This window comes from Rhopalosiphum padi, chromosome 1 (genome assembly GCF_020882245.1).
Source record: "Rhopalosiphum padi isolate XX-2018 chromosome 1, ASM2088224v1, whole genome shotgun sequence".
Taxonomy (NCBI): domain Eukaryota; kingdom Metazoa; phylum Arthropoda; class Insecta; order Hemiptera; family Aphididae; genus Rhopalosiphum; species Rhopalosiphum padi.
Window position 1 is genome coordinate 38,072,713 of NC_083597.1, and position 17,008 is coordinate 38,089,720.

Genomic DNA, 17,008 nt, shown 5'->3' on the forward strand with positions numbered 1-17,008 from the left:
ATGATTAGCAGATGATTAAAGTTTTTAATATATTACATATTATATTATTTTAAATTAATAAATTTCAATTAATAAATATTTGTTGAATTTGTGAACACTTAAGGATTTAGATGATGTAATGTTGATATTAAAATAAATGATGTTTTATGATGAAAAAAAAAATGTAATGAATTTAGTCACTTTATAAAACTATTTTATTTTTTATTTTTTGTTATAAATTATCATTTTATTATATACAACAAGTTATAAAAGTAGTGACAAATTCAATGAAGGTGTATTTAATGAAACGCATGCATTTTAAATTATAATCTTAATAATCTAGAATCATAGTTTTTTGTCCAACACTGCTCAGATCGTTTAAAACTGTAAATAATGTGAACACCAATTCTAAATTGTATGTTGTATTTTATTGTCTTTTTTTTGTTGAGAAGACTCCACACATTGATCTGTTATCTGTCAGGAAATTATGTACATCCTTGTAAATTACATTTTTGTAGGCCGTTAGGTCAACAAGATGTTAATAATTATTGAACTGTCTATCTTTTATCTAAACTATCACGTGTTGTGGTGTACTGATTATTTTAATACTCAACAAATAATATTCTCATCTATAAACTAAATCAAAGATCAGTTGTAACTTAATATTCACCATGTTGTAACACAGCACAGATAACAAATTAATATGTCCTGTCCTCTTAAGTATTAAAAGTTACTATTATTTTAATGTACAACTATTTGTATTAATTTATAATAATTTATTGAAGTCTAATAGTTACAACAATTGATGTTTTATAAAGAAAATATGGAACATCAGCGTTGTAATGATTGGCTTTTGTTAATATTATAATAATATTTAAGTACTTATGTTCTAATTGATAATTATTTTGTCAATTATTTATTTATTTTTTTAAAGATTTTACTGCATATTTATTATCGACAAAGAAAAGATCCTTCGTGTTGAATCAAATTTTGAATGAAATCATTTTTTTTTTAATAATTTTATATGGTATGTTGAATATTAAATTCTGAATAGTTTATCAGTAGTAGTAGTATGATCTATGATTTTAAGCCAACATTTTTATATAATACTTTTATTTTATATTAAGATAAAATCAAATATGTATACCAGAATAATATTACCTAATTATTCAAATGGTATGAATGTTAAAGTTTATTACCTATTTTTGAAAGTGTTTTTTTTTAAATTTAAAACTTATATTCTTTGGATGTTATAAATTCCATTAAATTTAATATATTAAATATATCATATCATGTTCTTTACATGGGTAATATCAATTTAAAAATAATTGTACGTTATACGAGCAAAAAATAATAGAACATATTTGCTAAAGCTTATGATATAATAAACCATTATCTTCGCTGAACTAATTTATTATCAATGTATCTATTTGTTAAGTTGTCTCGTGAATAAGCGCACTGTTTCGATAACTCGTGTTGTCCTAAGTGGACACAATATTGTGTTATGTAATATTATGTGTTTGCTTTGTCGATGTACCTAAGACTTTACCATTTCCGTCGGGATGTAATATTATAAAATCGTTTATTAAATACCTAATCAGTGTTCACTGAAAAACAAAAATAACACACATACCACTTTTCATGTTAATAATTGTGAAGTTTAGCATCTAGGAACATCAATATAAAATGTTTAGTTGATGTGCCTAAAGTAAAAAATAAGCAAACAGAAAATCATTTAATTATATAACATGATATAATTCGTGCACTTTGTTTGTGTAACGTAAAATATTGAACCTATTATAATCTAAAATAAGTTTTAAAAAATGAGTATTGTTAAAATGTATTTATGGAAATATATTATCGTAATGAAAAGAAATGTGTTGTATTATTTTTATTTGTTCTGACGAATGACCGCAAAATGCTGTTAACAGACTTTTTGAAATGCATTTAGATCGATACCGGCCAACTCTGTGTACATTTGTAGCTTATATCTATGCGTGGAAAACCCAAACACGAGCGGCTATTACACAAAACTTGTAAAATTCTACGTTTGCATTATATCAAACTTGTATTATAATATTATGTATTTAGTTTTCGAATCCGTCACGATATTAAACCGGACCAGACGATTGGTTGACGATGTATCGAAATTATTAACCGTTCCGATTGGCGACTTGTTATGTTCATCGTCCCGCGATTGGCGGACTGCTCTGCCGTCGTCATGTGGTTGGCTGTTGCCAATGTGTGTAGGGCGGAGCCGGTATGGTTTACGCCCAAAAGGTGGTTTACGCAGGAGCATAAGCGCAAACAAGTAGAAGCTATTGGTCCGGTGAGCTTCAAATTCATAACAGTGGTAGTAAGACAGTAAGACACATATTCTTCGGTTGTAAAGTAAATCTTCATATAAGAAAAATACACAGTGTTTTATTTTCGAAAATGCAGCGAAAGTTTTACCAACGTACATCACAGCAAATGTACGTTCAGCAGAACACATTTTGTAATGTTAGCTTTAATGTTAGAGTTAATTTACCTATTATCAAATTTAATGGTAAGAATATTATCTGGAAAATGTCTTATACTTTTATTGATATTATCATTTTTAAATGAGTTGTAGGCGATATATAGCTATGTAAAATATTACAACTTTAAAATATTCATAAAATCATATTAGCTTAATATCGCAAAATGTGTTCTGCTGAACGAACATTTGCTATGGTCTACATTAGTAAGACAGAGACAACACATGTGGGTATAACGTCCTCTTGATGTACATTTTAAATATTATATTATAATGCGTTGAAATTCACTCATTTTCTCGTGGGAAAATATAGTCTCACCTCGAGTTTAGTTATCTTAAAACGGTTCGAGCTATTAGAGATTTCTCCGGATATCAGCACTTTTACAGTACCTGTCGATGCCCGGTGTGCGAGAACCCGAAGTCCAGTATCACAAATTTATGCGTTTCTCTCTGTATTCGAGCAATTTGATAATATGTATTTAAATTTTAAAAGTAATTGAAACCTACATTAATTTATATTTTAATGGGTACTATATTATGTCTATATGTAATAATGACAATGATAATAAACAGCAACAACAAAATGGTTCAGCGTATACAATATTTTGTGTTTATATGTTACATGCCTTATTCTCTTTATCTCATGGAAAACTTTTCTAGGATTTTCTATTTATTTTTTATTTTTTAACATTAAATAGGATATTTACAATCTGTAAAAACAGCTAATAATAAGCATATGAGCGCGACAGGTAAATATTGTAATGATATATATTATATATATCATTATTAATTAATCAATTAAATGTAATTTATTTTAACATTTAACAATTTAAGTTACAAATTATATATAATTTAATTTTACATTTACATTTAGGATTAAGTAGATAAATAATATACTATTAAATGTCATTTACATAAATGCTTTGTAAGATGATGCAATCTATGCCCTGTTTAATAGCATCCCACAATTTTTCATATAAAAGCATAAAACATACTAAATAAGGCGCTCAGTCGCTTCGTCATTCAGTGGCCTAGCGACTCCGGTCGCATAGCCGATCAATATCCTGTTCACTGTTCATATATTATATTTAATTTGTAAAATTAAAATATTGTCCATAATTCACGTTTGTATTTCATTAATTCCTAATCCATTATAAACTCGAGAGGTTCAGTTTAAACAACAAGATTTGCAAGATTTAAGGTAATAAATATATCTATATTTAACATATACTCTACGCAGTTATATACACTTTTTTTTACATAAAAGAAAAACTTCTCTTATTCACACCTCAAATTAAATTTTCACGTTAATAAACATATATATAGTAATGGGCTAAGAATATCAATCTAAATACCATACATTAATTTTTATAAGCTAATATTAAATTAGAACAAGTATACCATATTTTTAATTCATTACAATATGGACTTGAATACTTGAGGCGAGTGGCACTCGACCATTAGGAATATAAGTCGATCGTTATCCAAATTAATTTTACCATTATCGGTCAATCGCATATTAAAAAATTGGATAATGTGGAATAACCATTGAAGTTTACATTTTTTTTTTATCTTGCCCGTCAAACAAATTTCTTCCTAAACAAAAACCTAAATTCTCCTGGATGTAGATAACCAAGGATTTAAAATTTCGAATATAGCTTACTAACTAGTTTGACAATATTGGTGACATATACTCTAGAGCAGTGGCGTCATTTGTGGTGGAAGGGTGAAAATTCCTCCCCTCCCCCGTTGACAGTAGCGGGCAGGGTATGTGCTAGTTTAGGGCCGCAAGCCCGCAAACATGATTCAAGACATTTATGTCATTGATAAATTATATCTGTATTACTGCATCTTTATTTGTTTATTAGTTATAGCTGTGGAGAAGGAAACAGCTTCACCAATAGATTTAAATCAAGCTGTTGACATGTTTGGAGCTATGAAAACAGAAGATACCTTGTTATTGCCTAGCATCTAAGCAACGCTCGAAAAACATAAATTGATAATAAATATTTAATAATTTATTATATGTTTTGTTTTATTTTTTCGTAAATACCTTTATACTCATAATTGGCGCTAATAGGACATAAATCGAGGTAAAATTTCCCTCAAAGTAAGTCATCATATAGTAGCTAATAGCATTGAGTATACAACATATACTCAATGCTAATAGGTAATTTGGGTGTCCCTCTACATATTATACATTTATTATTTAGTCATTTATATCTCTCAAAAAAATGTGTTATTTATGCCTTGAGTAATTTCAGATATAACCGTGATAATAACTACTAATAACTAGTATGTATACAATTATGTGAGAAGGCTGTTTGTATTGAGATAAAGATATAATTTTAATGTAATTGTTGGCGAGCGGATTTTTTTTTTTATTATGGGCTGATCAAAACTTTTGCCCCCCTCTCTTTCAATAACTGAAATGACGCTACTGTTCTAGACTTCTTGAGTCTAAATAGAGTTTAGACGGAGGAGTTCGCATGGCAAAACAAAATATTTTTACGTTATTCTTACGAATATGATAACCCTTACAACCTTTATTAATAGTAATAGTCCAATTGTGTCATATATTTCCCGACTAATTCCTACTCAATTTATTTCATTAATTGCAGTGTTCTTTAATCAGGACTTTATCTCCCACGTGTATATTAATTGCATGTATGTTTTTACATAATTCTTTTTTACTTTCTTTCTAAAAAAACTCTTAACTAAAGAATTTGAACGCGCTATTTTATGTGTTTTCTTCATCGTTTGTTTAAGATCGAATACGTATAATTATCATAATTCTATTGGGCTTCTGATCCTTTACAAAAACGCGGACGGAATATTCGGATTCTGCACGAAAACTGAAGCAATATATTATCAGAATATTCGTGCTGATAAGTAACCTCGTCAGACATAGCAAGGACAAACATTGTAAGTATTTTTTTCACAATATACATGTTTATTAGATACTATATATATATATATATATATATATACACATATATTAATCAATAATCAAGGATAAATATATTATATTTTTTAATTATTACAATAAAACATAATATGTGATTTATACTATCTAATTAAACTAAGTTAAATTTTTTCAAATATCTAGTTAATAATAATTTTACTATTTCTAAGATCAAATATTTAAATTTAACAACAATCAACGATTACTAAGCGATAAATCCAAGAATTTTTTAAACCCGCTGAAAACATTTACACGATTATAACGGTAAGTATCTAATTCATTATTTTATAATATACTATATAAATTTACGTTTTACTTTATATATAAAAAATAAAAAAAAACTTCATAATTAAACATTTCAATAATTTTTTCGATCGATTATTAAAAAAAATTGTTTAATACTAAAATATTTAAAATTTAATTGCAATCATGTTTTTTATCAACATTTCATTAATCAATACCTATATTTATAATATATTTATATTCGTCTCGGTGAAAATACATTAAATATACGAAAACATCATCATCACTTCTTCGTATAAATATCAGAAATTGTATAAAATTTTGTAAAAATATTATATAAAAGTATGTAGATATATAGATGATAATGCCCATTAAGAAATATGAAATACAATAAATAAAAACACAGATTTTAAAATTGATAGTATAATTGATAAAAAAACAAGTATAAGTAAACAATTTTTACAAGTTTATTTAAAATAATAGCTTAAATTAATTTGAAATATTTTCATATAATTTTCTTAATGCAAAACATAAACAAATAATTTTATTTTATTACATATAATTATATTTATACATTATAGACATTAGACATAGGTATTTTTATAAAAACATAGGTAGGTAAACTAAGTACCTACACATATCTAAAGATAAAGTTATTTAATAATAACATAATTCAAACAAGAAGAATATAAATACTAAATATAACTATAATTCAAAACCAACGATCTTCACATATAAATTTTGTTTTACATATAATTTCATGAAACATACTCAACTATACATATATACCGTCACATGTAGACCAGTTTATCAATATTTAAACTATAAAAAAACTTATTTCGTTCATTTTTCATACCCCTTTTGATAAGCAATAATAAAATGGTAAAATATTTATTTAATTTCAATTCAATGTGCGTCCAATCACGCCGATTTCAAACGTCCACCACATCATGTAGAAAACTCAAGCGAATCAGTCAATGTTAGATAACATGAATGCACCTCATCAACACTTATTAAACACCTAATCAAATAAAATCAATTGGTATTACATGAAAAATACAAATAATTTAACCAACTACAACAGTTTTCTATAAACAAGAAACATCAAAAACGAAGCTGACCTATCTAATTTTTGTGAACTAAAAGCCATTTATATTGGGTCCGGAATTAATTAAATAAATTGATAGCAATCACGGCTAAAAAAGCATGTTTACTTTTTGTACAATCTCCCGGCTTTACTGAAATTTCGTCTTCAGCAAATAGGAAGATTGTATGGTATTACGTGAGAGCTATTGAACATATTCAAAACTATATCGAATTTTTTAATTCAATTTAAACTGAATTAGTCGCATTACTAAAATCGCTTGCATCATATAAGAAGAAATCAAGATTTGCTTAAAGCAAATAAACCCATCATAATGACCAAAGAAGAGCATATATTACTCATATGATGACAAATACATGCAATTTATGTAAATGTAATTTTTCGAACAAAAAAAATAAAGTAGCAGATCACACATTCAGATTAGCATTATGTAATACCTGCAATCTCAAGCTTCAAACACCGAATTTTATACCATGTTTTCTACACAATTTATCAAATTATGACGCACATTTTATCGCAACTGAATTAGGTTATGATTCTAATACATACAAGTTATTCCAAATAGCGAAGAAAAATTAATTTAATTTTCAAAACACGTGACCAACAACTTTTCAATACGATTCATAGACTCATGCCGTTTCATGGCACCAAAACTATCAATACTTTCATACAACTTAATAACACCCGGGTCGAGAAGTTCAGAGAGAGAACAAAACACATTTTTACCGAAGATATGCAGCTCATTACTCGTAATACCTTTACAAATATACTGATAGTTGGGACAAGCTCGAAGAAACGAATTGACCAGAAAAGAGCGATTTCTATAGTACACTAAAAGAATTAAATATAGATAATAATGAATAAAAACGTGCAAAAAATGTATGGAGCCATATGGAGTTTGCAAAAAACTCTGAGAATATAGTAATCTTTATCTCAAAATTGATGTACATAATTACTAGCACATATTTTTCAAACCTCAAAAAACATGTGCATTACAACATACAATTTATACCTTGATTACTATTATACAGCTCCAGGTTTTAATTAATATAATATTGAAATATGCTTACGTCAACTAAAATTTTTACTCTCTAATTTCGACATGCAAATATTTATTGAAAATACTAACCATACAAGCTAGTATATGAACTACGCAAAAGCTAATAACGAAAAAAAATAAAGGTTATAACCCGTCAGACTAAATCATAGATAGTTAATCAAGATTGCAATAATTTTTACGAGGAGCAGATGAAAGGGCTGGAGAGTTTGTCATCAATATTGCAGATGTTTGGATTACCCAACCGACTGGTACAAACAGAGGAACGTGTTTTACTTCCGGGAAGTTTGAAGAGTTCTGTAATGAGAAAGGAATACAACATACATTGACTTCAACACGTAGACCGCAAGCAAATAGCCAGGTTTAGCGCGTAAATAACAGCGTAGTGATATCAATGCTGCTTACTCAGGTAACCAAGGAGGATGAGTGGGACCAGTGGCTGCAAACAATACAAAGGCAGATCAGTAATAGTGAGAGTAAGATCACTCGGAAGACACCTTTTTAACTATTGCATGGCCATCGTCTTCGTTTCACTATGGGGAAGACACGGGAGCTAACAGGAACAGCAGACACTTGGTGTTGCCCAGAAGAATTGTGGGACGAAACTAGAGAAGCGTTGGAGAGTTCAAAGGGTAAGATGAAGGCAGTCTATGACCAGTATCATCATGACATTACTAAGTATACTATTGGATAAATTGTTGTGATTATCACTCACATTGCCCAGTCACACAAGCCAATCAACCAAATTGAAAAATAAATATCGGGGACCATTGACAAATGTAGAAGTGTTACCAAGTGATGTGTAGAGGGTGGCTCAACTGATAGAAGGCCAGAAAAGAATGTTCACAACTGCGCATGTTTCGCAACTGAAATCACGGAAGTTAGAATATGAACCCGAAGAGACAAGTGATCTTAGTGAAGAAAAATACCAGGAAACGAGCGAGGCGATGAAGGTTGATGATAGTGGGACTAGCCACTAAAGAGATTAGCCAGAAGGAAGCCTATTAAACTACAAGATTATGTATGAGGGATGTTTGTATGCCTTACTTACAAATGATATTAATGTAGTACCATATTATTATTATTAAGTAATTTTTTGTTATATTTGAAATGTGGCAGAATATTTTTGTTTGTATACTTGATAGGTGAGGTTCCACTATATATAATATATATATATATATATATATATTACAGCTTAAAATTGTAATGATTTTTTTTTGTATTATGTTTAAGTTATATCATATTATTATTATTACATTTTTTGTTGATGTTATATATGTATGAATATGTATATGCTATATAATGTTAAGTCACGGTGCTATGAGGACATAGCTAGGTCAGGAAGGCCAAATGTTGAAATTTATGTTAGCTGAACTGTAAAAACATTCTATGTTCATTTTCATATAGATTACAGAGTAGTTGTAGTGAGCAGTTAATGTAACGGTCAGTTGTAGTTTTTGAGCAATAAAGGAAATCCGTTGTGTAAAGTTGTTTTTTATCTTATTTTAATATATGAACTGTGATTTAATAGTTTTAAATTTAACATTCCCTAACATCACCAGGAAACAGGAGACTGCCATCACTCAACCTTGGATAGGACAGACCCACATCACACACCAGCACCTCGTGAAGATTAAAGACCCGCAATTTGCTTCAATTACGACTCCTCTAACCATCCTGACAGAATGTCGGAGCTACAAAAAGGAAAGAAAAGATACGGGTTTGCCAGATCACTTCACTGATGCACTAAATCCGGACCCACGCAATGTCAAATACATCATTGAATTTATTCAAAACATATATAATCAACATGTAATTAATATATATTTGATGCAAAAACCGTATATTAATATATATAATAAAGTCAGGCCAATGGCCATATCTGCGGTGGTCTTTGTTTGTTTTAATAAAAAAAAAAAAAATTTACAAATTAATTAATGCCACAACATTAGCAATTATGAATCCGAAAACCAATAAATAAGAACTAATCAACGTCGTTGAGGTCAGTCCATATTATATGGATGAACAGTCGGAATAAAAGAACAGAAAACAAACGACCCAATCATAGTACAGTAAAAGTACAGTCAACCACAGCTGTAGAGCTAGGGCCGAAAAAAAAGTATATAAACCATACAGTAAGAGCGCTAAGAGGTTATAATAATAATAATCCCACTTCTCGTCAATTCCAATCTGCTTACAAGAAGTTGGTTGTCTGTACACATTATATTGAAAATTTCAATACATAAAATTGTATTGCTTTTGATAACATTGAAATATTGCATTATCCTAGTTCAGATCCGGCCAAGATTATAAATAATTTTACATTTAATCAAAATATTGATTTAGGATATAAACGGAGAAATAATGGATTAACTTTACTAGTTTCTATTTTTATTTATTGTATGATATGTTAACAAGTTAACACTACTATTTTGTCAAACTTTTAGACACTTGATTGCATTGAACATAGAAAATATACGTCCAAATGCATAAATGTAGTCCAGATTAAACGAAGGTTAATGTTGATGGTTTTAGAAAAAAATAAAATTTATAATATATAATAGAATTTATATGCTTATCCATCCAGAATTAAAAGTGGAGGTAGCAGTGTGTAAGACCAAATTTTTACAAACTTTAGATTATACAAATTATTCAGTAGTTACTAAATTAGTGTCCGTCATGGACAAAGATATAAGTGGAAAATTTGTGAAAGAAAATTGTGGTAAACCTAGAATGGATATTATTAACAAAGAACCTATAGTAAAATATATCAAATCATATAATCCAAAGGTTCTCAATCAATTTTTTTTTCTTATACAAATAAATTTATTTAATATTAAAAAAAAATTCATTGAAGTTATATTTATATTAATCCAATAACCAACATTAAAGTATATTATGATGTATATTATATATATATATATATAAATATTATGCATACATCAATCTTATAGTTGTAAGAGGGTGTAGCGTAAATCATACAATAGTTTGAAATGGGCGTATACCTCAAAAGATTGAGAACCCATGCAATAATAACCCTCGTATAAAGTCATTATAGAAGAAAAATGTCCCAAATAACTGCTGCTACTTACCTAGTGAACTAACAATTAAAAGTATGTTCAATGATTTTTAGAAAAACTATTGTGACTTGGAAACATATAGAAGCATTCTGAAAAGTTTAAACATATCACTCAACCAACCAAAGGTAGATGAATGTGAAGACTGTTTGAACTTTCAACAAGATCCATTAATTCACGATGAAGAATAAAAGATTTATTGCTTATAATGCAATTCATAAAAATAAATCAAACAATACTAATTAAGAGAATAAAAGTATTATTCATAGATGGTAGGAGTAAACCATGCTGACAGATTATGTGTGTTACCTATATGATAATGATAGGAAATCCTGTAAGTGGTGGCATATTGTTTTTTGGTTTAATCGATATTACGTTTGTTAATTTTTATGTAGATTATTGTACATTTGTTTGAGAAAATTCCTATGTTAGAAATTTAGAATATAGGAGAGCAGTAATGCAAGGTTTACTAACCAAACAATTAGCACACAAAGAAAAAATCGTCAGCTCAAGTTCAAAAAGATGTAAAGAGAAGAAAATCTGCCTATTCTATGCCAAGAGATGTTCGTACTGGAAATCAAAGTATCCATTGACCAACATTTGTAACACAACGTGGAAGATATGAATATGTATAATAAAAGTGATGAGTTAAGATCACATTCAAAATGCTCATATTGCAAGGTCAATCTATGTATAAATGAGAAAAACTGCTTTTCTGAATACCATAAAGTATAAAGAACAATCTTAAATATCTAAAAAAAAATAAAACTTTCTATAAATTTTAATTGTTCAAAATAAAAATAAAAAAACCATTAATAAAATATGTTTTTTTGTATAGTTTATATGTATATAAGAAAAATAACTTTGATGACTGACTGGACTTATAAGTCCAGGCCATAAAGGACTGACGAGATTTTTGTCCTAGGATAAAATAAGGATCAAAGAAAAAAAATATTGATTTTTTCATATCCTATCTTAGATATAGGAAAAAAATCGAAATGGATGAAAAAATTTAATGTTTTTAAAGTTTTTAAGCTTTTATCCTAAAAGGGTTTAATTTTTAAAAATTTTGAATGATGATTTGGAAAATACAAGTACACAGTTTGAGAAAATAAAATTGAGGAAAAAAACAGTGAATTCAAGTGTACCAACTACTATCCTACACTCAATGATGAAAATACATACAATCCTGTGTGGAAAAGAAAAACAAATATTTCTACGCCTAGGTTTGATGAATACAATCAACCCACAGGAGTCAATGGAAATTCATTTTTAAATATTTAACAACTACATATTATAATTATGAAAAAACTTAGGTACCTAATTTTTATTATCTCAATTCAATTTCTTTTTTGGTAATAACTACTTAAAATATAATATAATATGACTTAAAAATATATTTTCAATATTTATTTTATTTGTGTGAAACATAATTATTATTTTTATTTTTTGAGGAATATGGCCAAATAAATTTGTATTTCTTATAGGGCATGCATTTTTTAAAATCTTACTATACTTTTTAGTTTAATTCAAATATTTCTGATAACAAAGTTAAGTAAAAATATATTAGGTACTAATGGTTTCATGTAATTATATTTAGGTATAATTGGTGAAATGTAAATAAATATATAATTGTTTATGATCATACTTATATCAATACTAAAATAACTATTATTTATACAAAAAAAAAATTTAAATAAGAAACAATTAAAGTATTTACTATTTTATAAATTATATAATATATAATATAGTAGTGTCCCTAAATATTAAAACTTAGTACCTACTCAAATATATTAAAATTACATTACATTTCAATTTGTAGTTAAATATATAAGAATGCATCAAAGTGAAACACATTTAGAAGTATGTAGGAGTGTGGGTTTCAATGAATTTTATACTTCAGAGACATCAGTAAATAAGGAATAGTTCAGAAGGAATCGATTTGTTTACATGAGGCAACCTTATGTTATACATCAACTTTTTTGACTTTATATAACCACATCCTATACACCAATCCGGCTATGAATATTACAGGAGTGAAAAAACTGAACATTTTCTTAAAACAAATAAACCTATGATTAATAATGAATGAATAAGATCAAAGAGCACATATATATATATATTATATATACATATACATATATATAGCTTAATGAAAATTATATGGAACTTATGCAAGTCTATATTTACCAACAAAAACCAAAAAGTGGCAGATCACTGCCATTTACCAGGAAAATTTAGATAAATGGTTTGTAATACCTGTATCTTAAGCTAAAAAAATTGAATTTCAACCCATGTCTTCTACATAATATAACAAATTACAATCATTCAACCGTATAAAATACGAACGATAAAATCCAAAAAATTATGCTTCGACCAACAAAATGATGAGTGTATAGCAAAAACTGATATAATTCATATCTACTCATGGACATTATAAATTTGATTATTAATAATTGTATTACAAAAAAAAAATACTATAATTATTATATCATAGATATCTACAATCTTTTTTAACTAATAAATACTTTTGTGAATGTATATATGTATATATTGTAAAATATAAAATTAAATCTATTTTTACCAAGAAAGAAATTTTTAAATTAGATTATATTAAATCATGTTATACCATCTCTGTAAGATGGAACCCCATGTAAACATTATATATATTTAATTAGATCTTGTAAATACTTTCATACATAAAAATAAATACATATATATATACATGATAGCATATAACCATAAAACTTATTATTAATATATTTAATTTTATAATTGTTTATTAAAGTCTATTCAGAATAAGAATGCCCACTCGATCATCCCTAAACTCGTTTTGTTCGCGCACGTTTGTTGCCATGGTATGCGCTGATGATTGCCGTCATGCACATGCAACAATTGTTACGAAGTGAACTATAATATTTCGTTTTCACAATACTGTGCTATTCATGGTTTATGTGTTTATCCGCTGTATACACGGTGGCGGCTGTCAACCGGGATGGGTAATGGCAGTTGTCGACAATGACGACCAATCACAGCACACCTGAATCTCATCAGGGGGGTCAAGCCGTTCCGGCGGCTCACAGTATGCATGCTCGAAAGTGAGCATTCTTATTCTGAATAGACTATAAGTTAAAATTGTTCATAATTTTATAAAATACCTCTGTAGATACTATTTTTCTTGTAATATCAATTGGTTTTGTTTGAGAGTGATATAGCCTGTCTTAATGAAACCACGAGTGTTGACAACGTGCTTTTATTAGCATTAAATACTTGGTTTAAATTTTCCATATGTGCTAACTTAAACCCAATGCGATCAGAAGAAGACAAAACTGAAACTAAATAAATATTTTACTATTTTAATGCTTATCAAAAGGGGTATGGCTAGGCTGTAACTGGAAATTAAATTCGGGAGGGCTTTTAAGCTAAAAAAAATTGTGTTCTAATTTTAATATAATATTGTATAGGTTATTTTACTACCACATACTTTAACAAAAAATAATTTCAGGGGGGGAGGGGGTTGAACCACTAACTACCACTAGGTACGGCCTTAGGTATAGAAAAACGAATGAAATAGGTGTTTAGTATGTAGTAAAATGTATAGTTTTATAGTTTCATGAAACTTTATGAAAAACAAGATAAAATAAAAGAATAAGATTGGTTTATGAATGAAAGTTAAACGTTTTATAGATACAGTAAGTTCCCGTTACAAAGAATACCAATACAACAAAAAATCCTGTTATGTCCCATGCCGAAAAGCAAGGCATATAAAGAGCTTATTCAAATTTTCGTTACAACGAAATTTCCGTTATAACAATAAATATTAGGTCCCCTGGAGTTTGTCATAACGGGATTTTACTGAATTATGTTTAATTCATAATGTTTATTTACATGTTTTCATAGATAAATTTATTAAAATACCTATATCTTTATTTAAAATTAATATATAATACACGGGATGTCCCATGAACATCTGACAATTGAAATAATCAATATTTATAAAAAAAATTTTTTTAAATATAATTCATAGACACTACACTACATTTTTATTTTTTATTTTTAATACTGAAAATAAAAAACTAAAATTTGAAGTAAATTACGATCTAGTTTATGCAAAACAATAAAAAAATAGTTAGATTTACACGTGCACTTATTTAAAAATTTTTATATAAAATATTTAAAAAAAAAAATTATATTTTTTGAAATTAAAAAGTTTCTAACATAAACTAGATTGTAATTTACCTAATGAGAATATTGATATTTAAAAAAATTATAAAAAACCAGCCACTGTACTTAAATAAATTTTTTTTCAAATCAGATTTATAAATTCGCTAATTTGAATATTTTTGAGATTTTTTAATTTAGGCATTAAAAAATAAAAAATGTAGTCCAAGTGCCTATGACTCATTTAAAAGAAATTTTATAAAAATATTGATTTTGAACAAATTATTTTATTATTTCATTAGACAGATCTCGTTGGGACACCCTATAACGGGGTGATTCTTTTATCATAAAACACTTATTATTTCAAAATTATTCATGTTTTTGAAAACATTATTTTACATAGTTACAAGTTGTTAAAAAGACTATGTTTTTATTAAAAAATTATATTTTTTTTAAGTTTTTACTTTTTGAATGACAACATAGTTTTAATTTCATATTCCACAACAGAATAATTTTCCGAGTATTTTTATACATAAAAATCGAATTTAGGGCTAGTAGTTTATGAGTTATATGTATTTAAAGTTTAGACAAGAGGAGTAGTGGATAAACATTTTGTGGGGTATCTCGTACCACTTCACTCCATTCTTCTAAACTTTAAATACGTATAACTCATAAACTACTAGCTCTAAATTCGATTTTTATGTATCAAAATACTCAGAAAATTATTCTGCTGTGGAATATGAAATTAAAACTCTATGTTCTCATTCAAAAAAGTAAAAAACTTAAAAAAATATAAGGATAATAAATATTTAAAAATAATTTTTTAATAAAAACGTAGTCTTTTTAACAACTTGAAACTATGTAAAAAAATGTTTTCAAAAACATGAATACTTTTTGAAATAATGAGTGTTTTATGATAAAAGAATCATCCTGTATAATATAAAAAATTTAAATTATTTGCATATTTTTAACAGCATTAAGGTAAAATGATATTTCAATATTTTAATTTAAACTATTATTTTAAATGTACTTATAAAAAAAATTGTACTGGTTTTTTTTTTATCAATTATATTAAGATTTTTGGCTATCTTATCTTATGTGCTCTACCACAGATTATGGTTTATTACCTGCTATTAATACGGGATGCTTGTCACATACACTCTACTATCTAATTTTTATCTTTATTGTCAACAATTTCACACATTACTACAGTGGTTTTCAAACTTTTATTATACACGGCCACCGTACACTTCAAAAAATTTTTACTGCACACTGACCTTTTTTTAGATGAACAAAATTGTTTTGAATTAATTGCAATCATATGGTTAGGTTAAGTTAGGCAATCGCAATGTTTTTGGTAAAGCGTATGACAAGATAGTCATATTTTTAATATTTATAATTTATGTATGTTCTAACAGAATTATCTATATTTTTACAAAGGTTAGGTATAGTGATGATGATGTTTCCTTTCCAAAAGGTTTATGTATTTTCACTTAGATGAATATAAATATATAATAAGTAGGTATAGGTACTGTACCTAAAATTTTGAAATAAAAAATTGATTGCGATTTCATTTCAAATATTTTGGCATAAAGCAATAATTCATCGATAAAGTTATTGAAGTGCTAAATTATAAAATGGCTTTTTTTTTATAAAGTAAAATATGTAAGTATGTATTATATACCTATTTTAAAATTATGAATAGGATACTTACTATTATAATCATTTAAATATGTTCAGCTGGTGTAAAATAATCTTGGAATTCTCGCTTAGTAATAGTTGGTTGTTTTTAAATTAATATTTAATCATAAAAATAGAAATATTATTATTAAATACTTTGAAAAATAATTCATGAACAAAACATTTAGCTCAGTTAGCTAGTATAAAGTATATTATGTTTTAT

The 17,008-nt window shown here is 27.1% G+C and overlaps 2 long non-coding RNA genes across 2 annotated transcripts; one reads left to right on the plus strand and one right to left on the minus strand.

The window, feature by feature from the left end:
* Positions 1 to 3,415: 3,415 nt before the first annotated feature.
* Positions 3,416 to 10,220, plus strand: LOC132917130 (uncharacterized). The gene is made up of 4 exons (XR_009660248.1): positions 3,416 to 3,698; positions 5,267 to 5,422; positions 5,633 to 5,726; positions 9,430 to 10,220. It is a non-coding gene; the product is annotated as an uncharacterized LOC132917130 (long non-coding RNA).
* A 2,883-nt stretch (positions 10,221 to 13,103) lies between these two features.
* LOC132917129 (uncharacterized) lies at positions 13,104 to 17,008 on the minus strand. The gene is made up of 2 exons (XR_009660247.1): positions 16,820 to 17,008; positions 13,104 to 14,279 (listed from the first exon to the last, which is right to left on the minus strand). It is a non-coding gene; the product is annotated as an uncharacterized LOC132917129 (long non-coding RNA).